General features: G+C 53.9%; 1 protein-coding gene across 1 annotated transcript in view; it reads right to left on the minus strand.

The window, feature by feature from the left end:
• Positions 1-14,816: 14,816 nt before the first annotated feature.
• The window catches only part of BUD13 (BUD13 homolog), a 49,292-nt gene continuing 49,183 nt past the window's right edge, over positions 14,817-14,925 (minus strand). The window contains exon 11 of the transcript XR_013829299.1: positions 14,817-14,841. The gene's annotated coding sequence lies outside the window, so the exon portion shown is untranslated. The remainder of the gene's footprint in view (positions 14,842-14,925) is intronic.

Below are 14,925 nucleotides of genomic sequence, written 5' to 3' on the forward strand. Positions count from 1 at the left end.
ACTGTACAGCACCAGGGAATTATACCCATTATTTTGTAATAACCTATAATGGAGTATAATCTGCAAAATTACTGAAGCACTATGCTGTACAAGTGAAACTAACACAACATTGGAAACCAACTGTAATTCAATTCTAAAAAATCCTAAAAGTGAGTAGTAGGCTTCCTGCCCTGAATCTGGAGAAGGTCACTGTTGGAAGGGTCTTCCCTTCTGGACCATCCTCTTTCTCTTCTACCATAGCTCTACTCTCTCCACTGTGCATTCACAGGTGACATTGGCTGGACACAGCCAAGGGTGGCATGGGAGAGAAGTTACCTCAGGACCGGTCCCTAAAGAATCTATGACACCCTCAGCAGAACCACGCGCGAACAGTCCCCACACACACGCATACCTCCCTTTATCTGCCTCTCCAGCTTTGCCAAGGTTCAATTCTGCTCATTAGCATCAGCCAGCTCAGCTCTCCCCCCACTCCTGCCAGAGCTGGGACACAGCTGATCACCAAGGCTTCCTTTCCCTCCTGCAGGAACAACACAGCTGAAGGCAGAGGCAGGGGTTGGGTGAGGTGGATAATAGGGAGGGATTGGAGGCATTTGAGACTAAACTTTGAATCATAGGCTCAATGAGCTCAAGCCCTCTCTAGCTCCTGCTTGGACTGAGCCTCTGTGATAATAAGAACTCCTACCAAGAAAGTGCTTCATAATACAAAGCCCTTTCCCACAGAGCCTCATTAGTTTAGTCTCCAAAGAACCCTGGGAGACAGATTTTTTTTTAATATCTTTCTTCTTTGGTCCACTCTAAGATCCACAAGGGAAGGGACCACGTCAGCCTTGTCATTGCTATGTATCCTCACTGCTATATACAGCACCCATTGTAGAGCTGGCGTTCAATAAATGTTGCTGCCTGGATGGATGGATGGACGGGATAATGGATGGACAGGCAGATGGATGGTTGGATGGATGGATGGATGGATAGACGAATTATCCCATTTACAGTTTAAGAAACTGAGGCCTTAGAGAGAAAAAGTAACTTACCCACGACCAACCAGACAGCTAGCAGCAAACCAGCACCAAACCCCAGTTCACCAGCTCCCCATCTGGCACACTTCCCAACACCCAGAACTGTCTCTCTTCTTCGGTTTCTTGATCGTGCTCAGCCAAGAAATGCCATCCTTCTGAAGCTCTGATTTTAATCCTTCCTCCGGCAGTTTTTCAGAAACCAAGCTACTGCCAACTGGTCTCCCATAAAAAGAGCAGGATCCCCAAAACCCAGTGACCATAGACTAGAGACAGGGAGGCTCTCTGACCATCGTTCTGAAAACACCTGACTGCTGACTGTGGAGGAAAGGTAGCAGTGACATCCAGAGCATAAGCCCCCATGGAAGAACGAGTACAGACGGCATAGGGTGAACAGAGCAGGGCTTGGAGTCACATAGACTCAGCTTAAAATCCCAGCTCCTTCCCCGCCACAAGCGGCTCCTCTCCATCTCAATGAACCTGGCTCCTAACTTCTCCAAGTCTGTCTCCCTGTCCATACTTTTCTGAAGCATAAATCAGTGATGAGATGAAGTCACGGCTTTGTCTCAGTTCCCTGGCTCTCTCTAGATTCTCAACCTCCTCACTCCTCCAAATCCTAAAGCCCAGGCGTCAACACAGACACCTTTCCAGGCCTTCCATGCCCCACTCTGCAGGCCTTCTCACCACAGCCTCACTGCTCTGCTTCAGGCCTCGCCCACTAACCCAAGGGCCGGGCATTCTTCCTTCATCTTGATTCCATCTCCGCCTCTGCCCCCAAGGGCCATGTCAGGGCCTTTTCTCCTTCAGCTCCTACGTTTCTGCTGCAGCAGCCTACCCTCTGCTCCCACAGTCACTCCTTAGTCGCCAGATAAAACTTCTCTCACCACAGTGAGTTCTGTCTCCTCCCAGGAGGCCACCTCAGATTCCCCACAGAGAACCTAGGCAGGCCATCTGACTCCTGCTGTCCCTGTTGTCCCCTCTGCTTTTCTAAAACCCCCAGATTTTTTTTGCCTAGACCAGACAGGGGTCCTTCACCAGGTCCAGGAGCCCCAAGAAGGCCCTCAATATATTTTTGGATTTATAGGAACACATGCACATTTTGTAGGAAAAGAGTCCATAGCTGCAGAGTTCCCTGATCCCAGAAAGCCTGAGATTCACTGCCTGGAGGCTCCAGACCCCCTTCCATCCCACCTATGACAGACAGCTCAGATTCAGTCCTTTGTAATTCAGTGTGAATTTTGCCCTTTCAAAGCCCAGCTGACAAGAGTCCTCCTGCCTGGCCCAACATCTACATGAATTTCAGGGACACCACAGACTTTTGGTCCCTTCTCCCTAGCCTTGGCCTCAGCACAAGGCATGGCCTCACTGTTCCACCAGGGGTTTAGTGCACAAGCCACAAGCAGCCACCATCCTTCCCACCATATCTCCTCCAAAACAGAGCCTTCTGGTGTGTGGGTGCAAGGCCCTGGAGGGTCTCCTTGGTGAGGACAGGATTCTATACACAGTGGACGCTGCATCGATGCTGTGACCATTAGAAGTTAAAGGGTCTTTGATTACAGCAGGTGGAACTGGGAAATCTGGCAAAAGTGGGGATCCCACAGATCCCTGGAGTAACATCTTAAAAGATACCAACAGACCATCTGATCCAGCCAATTATTTAAAAACCCACTTCAGTAGCACCTGCACTGTACCCAACACTGGAGATAGACAGACATGCGAGATATGGCCCACTGGGATGGTGTTAGTGCGATTCCCATTTCACAGAAAAGGCAACTAACACCCAAGGGGTTGATGGCTTGTCTAAGGCCAAACAGTTGGTAAGTAAAGGAGAGGAGCTAGGCAAGACCCAAGCACCCTGTCTTCTTAGCTTCAAGAGTTCACAGCACATAACCCCATCCAGCGGCCCCAAATGTGACCCCGCAGGCTAGGCTCTGCTTCCTGCTCTAGATGTGGGAATGATGGGAGGACTGCCTGAGAGTGGGCAGACACTGGAGTTACCAGGTCTCTCTTTTGCCTGAGACTCACAGAGGGCTCCTGGCAGAGGAGGGTGGGAGAGAAGCTGGGAAGCCACAGCCTGTGCATGCAAATAAGGCAGCTGCATAATTAATCAACATCAAACAGTTTCATTAAGAGATGGAGCTTTGCGGCTGTTTGTCTTGGGAAAAAAAAAACTGGAACAGCAGGAAGGGGACAGGAGAAGGGAGGCTCAGATTGTTAAGGCTCTATTCAGAGGCTAATGTTTCTGCCCGCTGGGGGCCAAGGGGTCTACAGATGGTGACAAGACCTGTTGGGAGAGGAGGCTAATGGCCCCCAGGATGGCTTTAGCCCCCAAATATTAGGCTTGGGCTCCCAAGAGGTCATTTTATCCCTCCTGGACAGGGGTGGTGCCCCTCAGCTGTCAGCCCACTAAGAACCACACCAGCCACCCGAACCCAGGCCTCTTACAAGAGCAAAGGGCATCGCCAGACAGAGCTCAGAGACCCATCCCGGAACAGCAGACCCTCTAAAAACTGACAGTCCCAGCTTCTGAGCAGGGGGTTCCCCATGGAGGGAGCAGATGCCCTCATACACCCTGGGACTTGGTGTTCAAATTTCCCAAAATGATCGCAAAGCACTGTGGGACAGAGAAGAGCAAATTGCAGAAACCAAACCAGGGGACCTATTTATCCCTAAATGTCCAGTTGTCCCCTCACCCCATGCACAGCACCTCTTCTTTTACTCTAAAATGAAAAGAGGAAAGCAGGGGAGTGAGAGCTCCTCGCCAGGCCTTCTGGGAGCTAACGCCACAAGGCTGGAGTCTCCCTAGGCACCCAGCTGTGGGGTGTGGCCCCCAGTTGCCCTGGCTAAGTTCCCATGGGCCGGGGAGATCACCTCTCAGAAGAAATCCTTCCAACTCTTCATGATCTGGCTCTGATTCTCTTTCCAGCCACTTTCTCATCCCTCTATTCGCTCTGTGTTCCATCCATATCAAAGCAAGTTCCATTCCCCCAGCAGCCATGGCCTCTCACATTCCATGCTATTTCTTCTGCAGGAATGACCTTCCTATTCTCTGTGTTCCCTACCTAGCAAACTCCTTCTTATCTGTCAAGTCACAGTTCAAATACCCCTTCCTCTGTATAGCCTTCCCTGAGTTCCATACCCTACAAGGTCAGGTATCTTCCTCACTGTGCTCAACGTAATTTGTGTTTTAATTATTTGTTTACGTGACAGACTCTGGCCATGAAACCACAAGCTCCTTGAGGACAGGGACCATATCTTTCTTCATCTTTGTAGCACTAAGACTTGGGCTGCACTCTGTAAGTTTATCAAATGAATAAATCTTTCGAACTGAAACAGATCACAGATCCCTCATCCAGATGCCTGACTCTTGACGAATGTTTAAACCATTCAGAATGAGTTTATTCTCTTCCTGAATAGATCTCAAATCCCTGAGATTGGGAAGAGGCGGAGGTGGGAGAAGTGACCCTCACTTAGCAGGCTGGGTCTCCAGGATCATGAGCAACAGTTCCTAAGAGGTCAGCCTTAGGCTGAGTGCCAGACCATAATAAAAGCCCAGTGTGCTGGGCCAGAGCCCCCTGAACTCTCTTCCTGAGCTGAGTGCTGCTGGGTGACATGGAGTGTCGTCTGGGAATGCGGTGGGGTGGAAGTTGTTCCAGTGCCTCTGGAATCCCATGGCCACGGGGCCTGTCAGAGAGGCCTCTACCCATCAGGAGCCTCTCCTGCAGACCTGGAGCTCCAGAAAGGAACCAGGTGGGACCAAACAGCCACAGTTCTACATGCCCACCCAGGTCTTCTCACCCTCTCTTCTGCCCCCGCCGCCCCCCCCCCCGTCCCCTTTCCTCTAAAACTGCTGACTCCTTGTGACTTAAGTCTTCCAGAGATGGCCAGAAGGGCAAGGATCCATTTTAAATTAACAAGGTTATTAGCAGTTAATTACCTGAGGTATCACTGTAATTGAAAAGAAAAAGAGAGGAGAGAGGCTCATAAACATTCCCAGGCGCCCGGCCGTTCTCTTCACTATCACTGAGGGGAGGATGAAGAGGGGAAGGGTGAACAGGGCCCTCTCCCCAACACGGGCCCTGCTCAGACCATTGGCTTTTCTTTCTCTCAGTGTTTCTGCACATGCTCCCACCCATTTTCCAGAGATATGTGGGTGTAGGGGAACCAGACGCAGGAAGAGTACGCTGCCTGCCCCACAGACACTTCAGAGAAATGCTCAGCATATAAAGATGAAGGGAGATTTATTTCATATTAGGGGTGTGGAAAGGAGGCACATATCTGAGGCCTCCAGTGAATATTTTTAGTGATTTGTATCTCGATTGTCCTTAGTTATTCTACAATCAAGCATGGCTGGCATACGTCGGAATTATTGAATTTTGGTCCTGAATTCACTGCCACCAGAGATACCACTTATGGTCAGGCACCCCCTCCTCCCCGACTACTCCTGCCCCTGCCAGGGCTAAAGACCGCAGGGAGGGGTAGGGCCTGGAGAGGACACAGAAGGAGGCGCCCCTCCCTTAGGCTGGCCACCTAACCCCAGCTCCTGCTAATGAGATCCTGAGACGAGGATGCCACACCCCACAGCTTCTTAGCAGAGAGGCCTCTCCCGCAGCAGCTCACCAGAGGCCACCCTGTCCCTGACACCTCACAGAAGGAGCCGAGACCCGCAGTCTCCATCAATGCCTGCCTGTGGGAGATGCAACCATCACAACTGTCTCCCGTTCCCACCAAACTGTTCCCTGTTTAGGGTAAACCAGCAGAAAGAGCTAACCTGAGAGAACCAAAACCCCCTACCAGTCCAAAAACTCTCCCGCAGAGGCAAGTGGCAGGTGCAAACGCCCGCACTCCCAGGCCAGGACCCTGACACAGGCACTGCTGGGTCTCCTGTGAAGAGAGCAGGGGGTGGGTGCCGGCAGGATGGACAGGGGGCTGTCCAACCACTTCAAGCCTCTGCTGCCCTGAGACGCCTGCCACAGCCCCCGGCCACCCTCCCTGTCCTCCTTCCTTCCCCTGCTAACCCCACCCCAGCAATACCCTGGGTCCCCTGCCCTAGGCTAAGCCCCTTCGCCTCTGTACCTGACTCTCCTGAGCAGCATTCAGCCCCCTGAGGAGCCAGAGTGGTCAGGAGTAGACCCCTCACCACCCCCACCCAACCTTCTAGAGGCAACAAAAAAGTGCAAAGCTGGAAAGGGCACAGCATGTGGAAAGCCCACACAACCACATACATGTGCAAGTATGAGTGTAGGAAGTATTAACAAACATGCAGAAAAATGCACATAGCATTAGTTTTTTTTTTAATTGAGCATTTACTATGTGACAGGTGACATTACTAGCTGCATTTTATGAATGGAGAAGTTAGGGTTCAGAGATTCTAATATGTCCAAGGTGATGGAGGGAGTTATGACCCAGGCAGTCTGTCTCTAAACTGCCTAAAACCTAAATCCTCCATCACACGCTTGGTAGGGGTGGGGTAGGGAGGGGATGGTTAGGGAGCCAAGGTGTATTAAAATGTTCCTCTCCCCACTCCACATGGGGAGGTTACTGCTCAACAGAGGACCAGAGTCCTTCCTCCTCTTTTCCCCACCCCAGGCAGGAGCAGGGGGTCAGAGTCCTTGGTCAGGGGGAAACCAACTCACCAGCACAGACTTCCCCAGTCATGCCCTCAACCTCTGGCTCCCTGCCCTTCCAGCCACGCTCCTAAGGGCAGAGGAACCCAGCTGGGTCAGGGAGGAAAAGGCCCAGTCTGGTTCCCATTTCCTCACCCGCAGGGCTGCTCCATACACCCCACCCCCACCGCCCCGCACTGAGTTTGCACTGTTCAAAGTCACCTTGTGAGTGCCTCCTGTGCCAGGGAAGGCAGCCAGTGGGAGAGAAGCAGATGGGCCGCTGACAGGGGCAGCATGGAAAGAGCATCTACAGCTAGCACGGGCGAGGGCATGGGGAGGTTGCTGCACAACCTGGAACCTGGACTTGGGGCTCCCAGTGCTCAGGGCAGGCCCAGGGGTGAGCCCAGAACCCTAGGCTGACCCTGGAATCCGGTTCACCTGGACTGGACTCTGAGTCTGGTGGGCCACTGACTGTAACATCTGGAACCTGAATGGGCTTGTGAAACTGGAGGGGGTGGATCTGACACCTGAGAGCCACGAAGCTCCCAGGAACCAGAGCTTCACTCCAAAGAAACCTTAAGCCCTGCCCTTTCTTTCCTGGGAACAGAGGAAACAAAGTAGGGAGGGAAGGAAGCGGCCCAGGGCCTACCACTCCACCCTGCCCCCCTGCCCCATGCATCTCTGCCCACTGGGATTCACCTTCTCCCTGGTCCTCTGAGGCTCTGGACAGGCAAGGGTGTAGTGGGAGCCCACAGAGCTGCCTTCAGATCTCTCCCTGCAACTTACTGACTCTGGGAAAAATCACTTCACTTCTCTGGGTAACAGTTTCTATAACATGGGGAAACCACCCACCTTGTGGCTTACTGCACAGACAAAATGCCTAAGACACAGCTGGCACTCAGCAAATGTTATTTTCCACCCCCTCTCCCTCCCCACCCCTTCCCACTGGAGAAGCTCTCTCCCCGCTGGTGGGCAGGCCCGGGGAGTGGAGGGACAGCAGAGACTCCTCGGGGGAGCTAGCACTGGCACTTTGGGAATTGGAATCTACCGGAAGTCCTGCAGGGACAGTAGGATGTTGGGGCCACGTGCTGGCGCATTCTTCGGAACATGTTGGAACCTTTGGGGGGGAACACCATGCACTCCTGGGCACAGGCTGAGATATCATGAGAGGCCCACTGTGGGGTGTCTGGAGCAACCTGGGCACACTGGGACCTTCCTGACAGTTCCCAGAGTTCTCCTGGGATTCCCCACCCTGAGGGCTGGGGGCCTTACAGGGTCTCCACTGGAGAGATACCAGAGCACAGTAAGAATACAATAGGAGCTGCTGGGGACATACTGGAAGGCTACTGGGAAAGTCTCTGGGGTGCCACTGGGAGGAGAAGCACACACCTGGGCATTCCAAGGGTCCTCTGGGACGCAATGCCCACTGGGGCCCTTTAGGGACCACCAGGGGCTCCCCGCAGGGCACTCACGGCTTCCGCTAAGTGCTCTTCTCTTGATGAGGAGCACGGGTGGCTGGGAGGGTAGCCTGCCTGGGAGCCAGACACAGGGCCGCATTGCCCCAGAAGAGGGAGTCAGCATCTGGACCTGGGACTGGGCAGCAACCACCAGTCTGTGCTTCCGTGGTGTGGCGGCAGGCTCGGGGAACATGCAGCCTGGTCTGGAAAACCGACCCTGAAGAGGGGGGCAGCTCAGCCTGACTGCTGGGAACCCTGGCTGGAGTCAGTGCCCCCAAACTTGGGCCCTAGGCCCTACATCCACCCCCAGGTGAGAGAATACCCAGGGCTCTGGGAGGCAGGACCGCTGCCTGCAAGGACCCTCTCAGGACTGAAGCAGGGAGACCCAGTGGGGCTGGCAGGGGCCTCATCAACAACAAAGCTTCCTCTGTGTTCCTGGAGCTCGAGCACAGGGATCTAGAAGGTACTCAGCAGAGAACAGCCTTCCTCCCCACGGTCGTGGCACTGGAGGGAGGCAACAACAACCCAAGCCATGCTCCAGGGTCATGTGTGGGTAGCTGCAATCTCACAGGAGCCTGCGGTGGAGGCAACGGGAATGCAGACACCACGGAGCAGCAGAGGGCTAACCTCACAGAGTCCTGCTACAGGCAGGCAGACAGTGCAGACACCCACTAACCAAAAAGCCAAAAGGGGAAGGTCGAGGTCAGTTTCCAGGAAAGGGCCCGGCTCCTTTTGAAGATCTAGATATGGTCAGAGGAAGAAAAAAAAAAAGGCAAGACAGACAAAGCCCCAAACTTGAGCATGTTTATTATCAACTAGCAGGTATTCAACACCTCCTACGTCCCAAGTGACTCCATCAAACGCGGTCCTCGCCCCCAAGGTGTCCCCAGGCAACATCGCCATCTCTCCTTCTTCCCCATATGCCTCTTCTCCTCGGAGAACAGCACCCCTCCGCGCCAAAAACCTGGACCCCACTCTGCCCCTCACAGCCACTCAGGGGCCAGATCCTGCCTTTTCTGCCTCAAGACGTATCTCTCTCCTCCTCCTTGGGCCCCGCACCGCGGCAGCACCTCTCAGGCAGATAGCCAGTGGGTTGGGACCCTGCCTCTGGCCTTGCCCATCTCCATGCAGTTGCAAAATGTTCTTTGTAAAACACCATTCCAGTCATCCCTGCCTCCTGCACAAAGTCCTCTCTTGCCACCTTAGAGTCCATAAAGTAGTATCAAAATTCCAAGGAGTAAAATGCCCTTCAGCCCAATGCCCTTCAGTCCCCAACACAATCTATCCTCCAGTCACCCTAAGCTCCTTGTCAATCTCTAAACTTTTATCCCTCTCGCTCCTCTGGGCCTCTGCGTGTGCTCTTCCCTTGTCTGTCTCCCATGAATCCTTGAGACTGCCTGCAGTTTTGTATCCCCAGCACGTGGAACATGGAAGTGATTGAATGAATGGGTGGATGCCCATGGGAAAGGATATATTAAAAATCTCATGAAAGGATAAATTAATCTCTCATGAGGTTGTAGTATTTTCCACATCATAACAACGAGGAAACAGATTCAGAGAAGTGAAGCAACTTGCCCGAGGTCACAAAGAGTCAGTACCTCATCAGAAGAGCCCTGGAAGGCCCAACACAAAAGAAAGAACAGAATAAGAACCGAGCATGGGGTCAGGAGCGGCACAGGCAGGAGTCAGTAGAGGTCAGGGAGAGGAGATGGGGAGCGAGGTTTGTAGAAGGTCGGTGCCTGCTGGTCATACAGCTCACGGTGAAGGAAGGAGGTTTCAGGCAGATATCACTGGGGTCCCAGTAGGAAAACAGTGTCCTCCTCCAAGAATCAGAATGGGGCTAAAGTGAAGACAAGACACCAGGGTGGGGGACATTAGCTAGTGCTGGCCATGGTGACAAGGCTGTGTGCAGGTTACGAAGCCTGGACTAATGGTGGGAGTCTTGACGTAGAAGTAACTCTTCCCCATTCCCAAAGCCCCGTGGGGCGGGGTGAGGGGGGGGACATGTATCCCAGTCTCAGGAAGAGAGATCTGCGGGCACACAGCCTGGACCTCTGGCCTGTGCAAAACAAACCTCAGCTTCTTGGCCCTGGGTGGTAATGGCTGCTAGGGAATCTGGGACCCTTGGGGAAAGATAAAGACTTGGATAACCCTATTGTCCCTATTCCCCAACTCCTATCCTCTTTTCTGCACCTTCCCCACCCTAGCCCTTCTTAGAAACCTTCCCGGTTTCCAGCATGCATTGCCCCTTCAAATAACAAGAGCTTCTCACCAGGCCCCTGACCTCCCGGCTTGTTCTGTGGTCTTCTCCGGACATGGAAGACCATCTCCCTAAGGGGCATGGTGACTGGGGGAGAGCAGTGGGACGGACCCGCCACCTGCCCTAGGCCTGGCCCCAGCCCCATCCACACCTGCTCAGGGCTCAGGGCTCCAGGGCCTGGTGGGAGGCGGCTGTGCTCCAGCTAGCCGGCATGTTTTGTTAAAGAGAATACAGCTGCTGCTCCACTTCAGTGGATGGGCCCCAAGATAGCTGCATGCCCTGGAAAGCACCAGTGGTGCTGCTGGGCCAGAGGAGCTTGGCCACCTCTGCCCCCAGCCTTGGACAACCAAGGCAACCCACACCAAAGCAGCTCCTATGCATGCCTGTCTGGGGAAGTACGGACTTGGAGAAGAGTGAGTCGCTCGGCTCAGGACACTGACTTAGTTCCTCTACGCCCTGCCGCCCCAGCATCAAGGAACCTTGGATCCAAGGTACCCACGAGGCCCCAAGCAACATCATGCACCTGCCCACCCTCACTTGAACTTCCAGGACTGCTCTGCACATCCGTTCACTAGGCCTGAGGACCTGCGTGGCTGAACCAGGATATGCCCACAAGTCCACCACCCAGAGGCCTCCTCTCCATCATCCCTGGCCTGGTGTGAGCTAGCAGCTAGCTGGTGTAGGCCAGTGGAAAGCAGCAGAGAAGCTGTCAGCACCCACCCCTTCAGGGTGACTGGCCTGCCTCCCCACCCCCAGCCCCTGCTCAGCCCGTTCCAGCCTGGCCACCAGACAATGAGGAGAAACAGGAGAGGGGCTGAGATCAGCACAGCCAGCCCCGGGCCTGGCCACCCACTCCTCCACCCCTGGCAGCACTGAGCCCCATCATCAGGCACTAATTAAATCCCCCTAATGAGGAAATAAGGATGCAGGAGCTAGCTCCACCATGGCCTCCCCGGCCCACCGCCCTCGCCTCTCCATTGGACTTATCGCTCGTCACAGGATGTTTACAATAATTTTTAATTTGTGCAATTATTAATCACTTTTCTATCTGCCTAATTTGCATAATAATTAGTCATCTCACTGTTTGGCATGCCTGTGAATGACAGTGTTTTAAATTGAATTAAGATTTTAATATTCTGTTTTCCTGCTTTCTTCCCCCTCCACACGCTAATCAAAGTCAGATTTGGCAGCCAGAGGGAGGGCGGGGAGGAGGCTGGCAGGCACTGGACTTGGCCCACTCTGTGCTCCTGAGAGCTGTCTCCCAGAGGAGGGCCTGTCTGGAGAAGGCAACGGCAACCACCCCTCACCCCAAACGCGGCACTTGAAGGGTTAACCCAGGCTTGCCTACTGGTTAGTAGAGGTAATGAGTGAGGAGTGGGCAAAGGCACCGCAGAGGGAGGGGTCATACTGGCCCAGAGGCGCCAGAGATCAAAAAAGCACTTTCACTTTTTTTTTTTCCCCAAACAGCCTGCTTTTTGCAAGGGGACGTCAGAAAGCACATCACAGGCCAGTAATTGATCCCCGGTTACTAGTCTAGGTTAACTTTGATGGCTCAGGGTCCCCCAGGTAGAAAAGCACGCTGCAGCAGTCTAAAACCCATTGCTACTCTTCAGATGGATGGAGAAAACACATCTCTGCAGCTGAGTTTGGTCCCCCCACTCCCCTCTAGAGCCACCGCTGCTCCACAAGCCGGCAGACCCTCTGCCCAGGCTCAGCGGGGCACTTTGCAGACTGTGCCAGGGAGTGTTGGGTTTTGACTGACCAGAGGCAACAAGCAGGGGCACACTGTCCTCTGTCAGGAGGCTTTGGTGGGTTTCTTTCTCTCCTTCTTACCCTCTAGCCCCTCTCTGACCACCCCAGGAATTCAGCTCCAACCCCGCCTCCCCACCACTATCGGCTTGTTGCCATGGTAATCCCGAGGCTGCCCTGGATACCCACTGCTGCTCCAGAATTCTCTGCTTAGGCAGGCAGCGCACCCCGCAGCCTGCTAAGAACACCTCCCCTTTGCTATCGCCGCAGACAAAGGGCGAGGAGCTGGGGCATGATCACCTACACATGGTGTGCAAAGTCAGACCCTGGTCTCTCCCTCCAGGTGAGTAGGGAGAGAAGACGGGGTGGGGCGGGGGGCAAACTTCACACAGCAACCGAGACCTCCCCCAGGCCAGAATAGGAGGAAGGGCCCCGTCCCACCACGGAAATCCCTTCCTCCCACAAGGAGCAGGGCCTCCCAACTCTGCCCTTAGGGGCCAAGGGAGGGAAGTCCCCTGGATGGGAAAGAGGGAAGTGGGGTCTTGCTGCCAGATTTAGAGCTGGGTGAGAGGAGGGAGGGCTACCAGTTTCCAGGGGAGCCCTTCTCCTTCACAGGACTCCACGGCTGGTCTGCATTCCCCACCTGCAGGTCAGTCAGCACGGTCCGGCAGAGAAGTTCCAGGCATCCCTGGGGCCTCCTCTGGCACAGGGTATCCGTGGGCCCTCCAGTCAAGTGCTAATCCACCTAGGATGGCACCAGCCTCCAGGGCTGGTAGTACCAGGAACCACTTGCCTAGTCTTTGCCTGAAGGGGCAGGATAAAAGTTGCCAGGGTTCAGGGGAGGTGCAGTCCAACCCAGGAATTACAGGGAGAAACCGGGCCTCAGGGCTTTGGGCTGTGTCCTCAACCCCAGCTAGAGGGTGCACACAGCCCCCTTAGCATGTTGTAAAGCAGGCTCTGACGAGCCAGACTTGACACTCTGCTACACTGTCACTCAGGGGACCCCAGCCCTTACCACACCCAGCTTTACCCACCACAGCCAGCTCTCTGCTTCCCCACAGCCCCTGAGCGGCCAAGGGAGCCCCGAAGACAGTGAGGCCTGCACATATAGCCAGTGCCACAGCAGCCTCTGCTGGCCACCCTCGCCTCCACACCCGACCTCGGGATGAAAAGAAGGCGGCAGCCCCTCAGATGCAGGCCCACTGTGAGTTCCAATCATGGACCTGGGAGAGACCTGGTTTACCCCTGCTGTCTCAGCATAATTATCAAGAGCACACACACCATTCACTCAAAAAGTGTCCTGGTTTGGAGGATAAACTAATCACAACCAAGTTCAGGGTCCCACAGAGCCCGGGGAGAAGGTGGAAAAACTCCAAGCACGGAGACAGGCAATCTTCTCTCCACCCCCACCCAGAGTTACTCTCTTCTAGGCAACACAGGAGGAAGCTCAGAGTCCCTGCCCTGGGCCAGAGCAGACGTGTCTTGACAGTCCTGCCTGGGGAGAGGGGGAAAGTAGCTCCTTCCCACTGGAGGAAATACTAGACAGGAACCCAAAGGAACCCAAAGAAGATAGAAGAAAACTCAGCAAAAGGGTAGGAAGCCTGAGGGAGTAAAGTGCTATCTCTACATGTGTCCAGCAGGTGGCAACACAGAGCAGTCTGCATCCACCCATCCCCGTGGCAGCAGGGAAGCCCTATCCAGCTGGTTGCCTTGTCTGGCTCTGGCATGTGGCCTCTGTCCTTCTGCAAAGCCTCTCTCTCCCCTTCACTAGACTCTACACCCGCTTTTCCCCAGCTGACTCCCTAGCCTGAACCACAAAAATCAACAAATTAACACACTATGCGCGCGCACACCCCACCCTTAACCTAAGAGAGGAAGAAGAGAATTCAGAGCCCAAACTAGGGGCTGCAGGACTCCTGGATCCCTTCGTCTCGTGCTGCTGCCTGGTTGATGCAAGGCTCTTAGGGGACCCCTTCTACCAAATGGGTAGAGATATCTGAGAACAGAGGTATAGAGACTACTGTGTTTCTTTGTGGGATGGGAATGGAGTCATAGAAATCGGGGAATTTCTATACGTTCTGTCATTTGGAGAAGTTGATGCAAATTGGCTGCAAAGTAATACATAAATGCACAGGATCTACATCAGGAACCAACAGTGGTGGCATTATGGGGACTCAGCAGTAACTACTCCACAGAGCCTTGTGAGACTAGTGGGAAGAGAAACCGACTGGTGCACAGGGGTTTTCCTGCACTGCCTTCCCACTCCTGGGCACCCCCACCATCCGCCCCCACCATGGAGCACATGGCCAGACCCTGGTGGAGGCAGAGGACGGTGTGTCCTGCACTGAAGTGGCTCATGGTCTGGTTGGTTGGCCCTTGGGCCTCAGTCCCACACCTCCACCATTTCCCCTCCAGCCTAAGACTCTCCCAGCATGGAGCTGAGGCCAAACTGGGATTTTTATCCCCCTTTTCCCCATGCAGGAGAGGATTATTGTGAAAAGAAAAAATAAGAATCACAAAATCCTTACAAAGATTTCAAAAAATGCCCTACCTCCACTTGCACATCGCTTGCTGAGTTCTGGAAGTTCACATTTGCCTGGGTCTCACCTGCAATGGAACCTCAACCTAGCATTTAGTTGAATTCAGCAAATACTTACTGTGTCTCCTATAGGGCAGGCTTCGTGTTGGATGCTGGAGACTGTGGTCTCCGCCTTTAGTAAGCTCTAAGTCAGGCCAGGGGAGCAAAACCACATTCACTGTAATATAAAGAGATTTATACTACAGTCAGGTATGAACAAGTATTATGGGAGCGAGCCCAAAGAGGAGGCATTTCATTCTGC

This window comes from Stenella coeruleoalba (assembly GCF_951394435.1).
Source record: "Stenella coeruleoalba genome assembly, chromosome: 8".
In the NCBI taxonomy this organism is placed as follows: domain Eukaryota; kingdom Metazoa; phylum Chordata; class Mammalia; order Artiodactyla; family Delphinidae; genus Stenella; species Stenella coeruleoalba.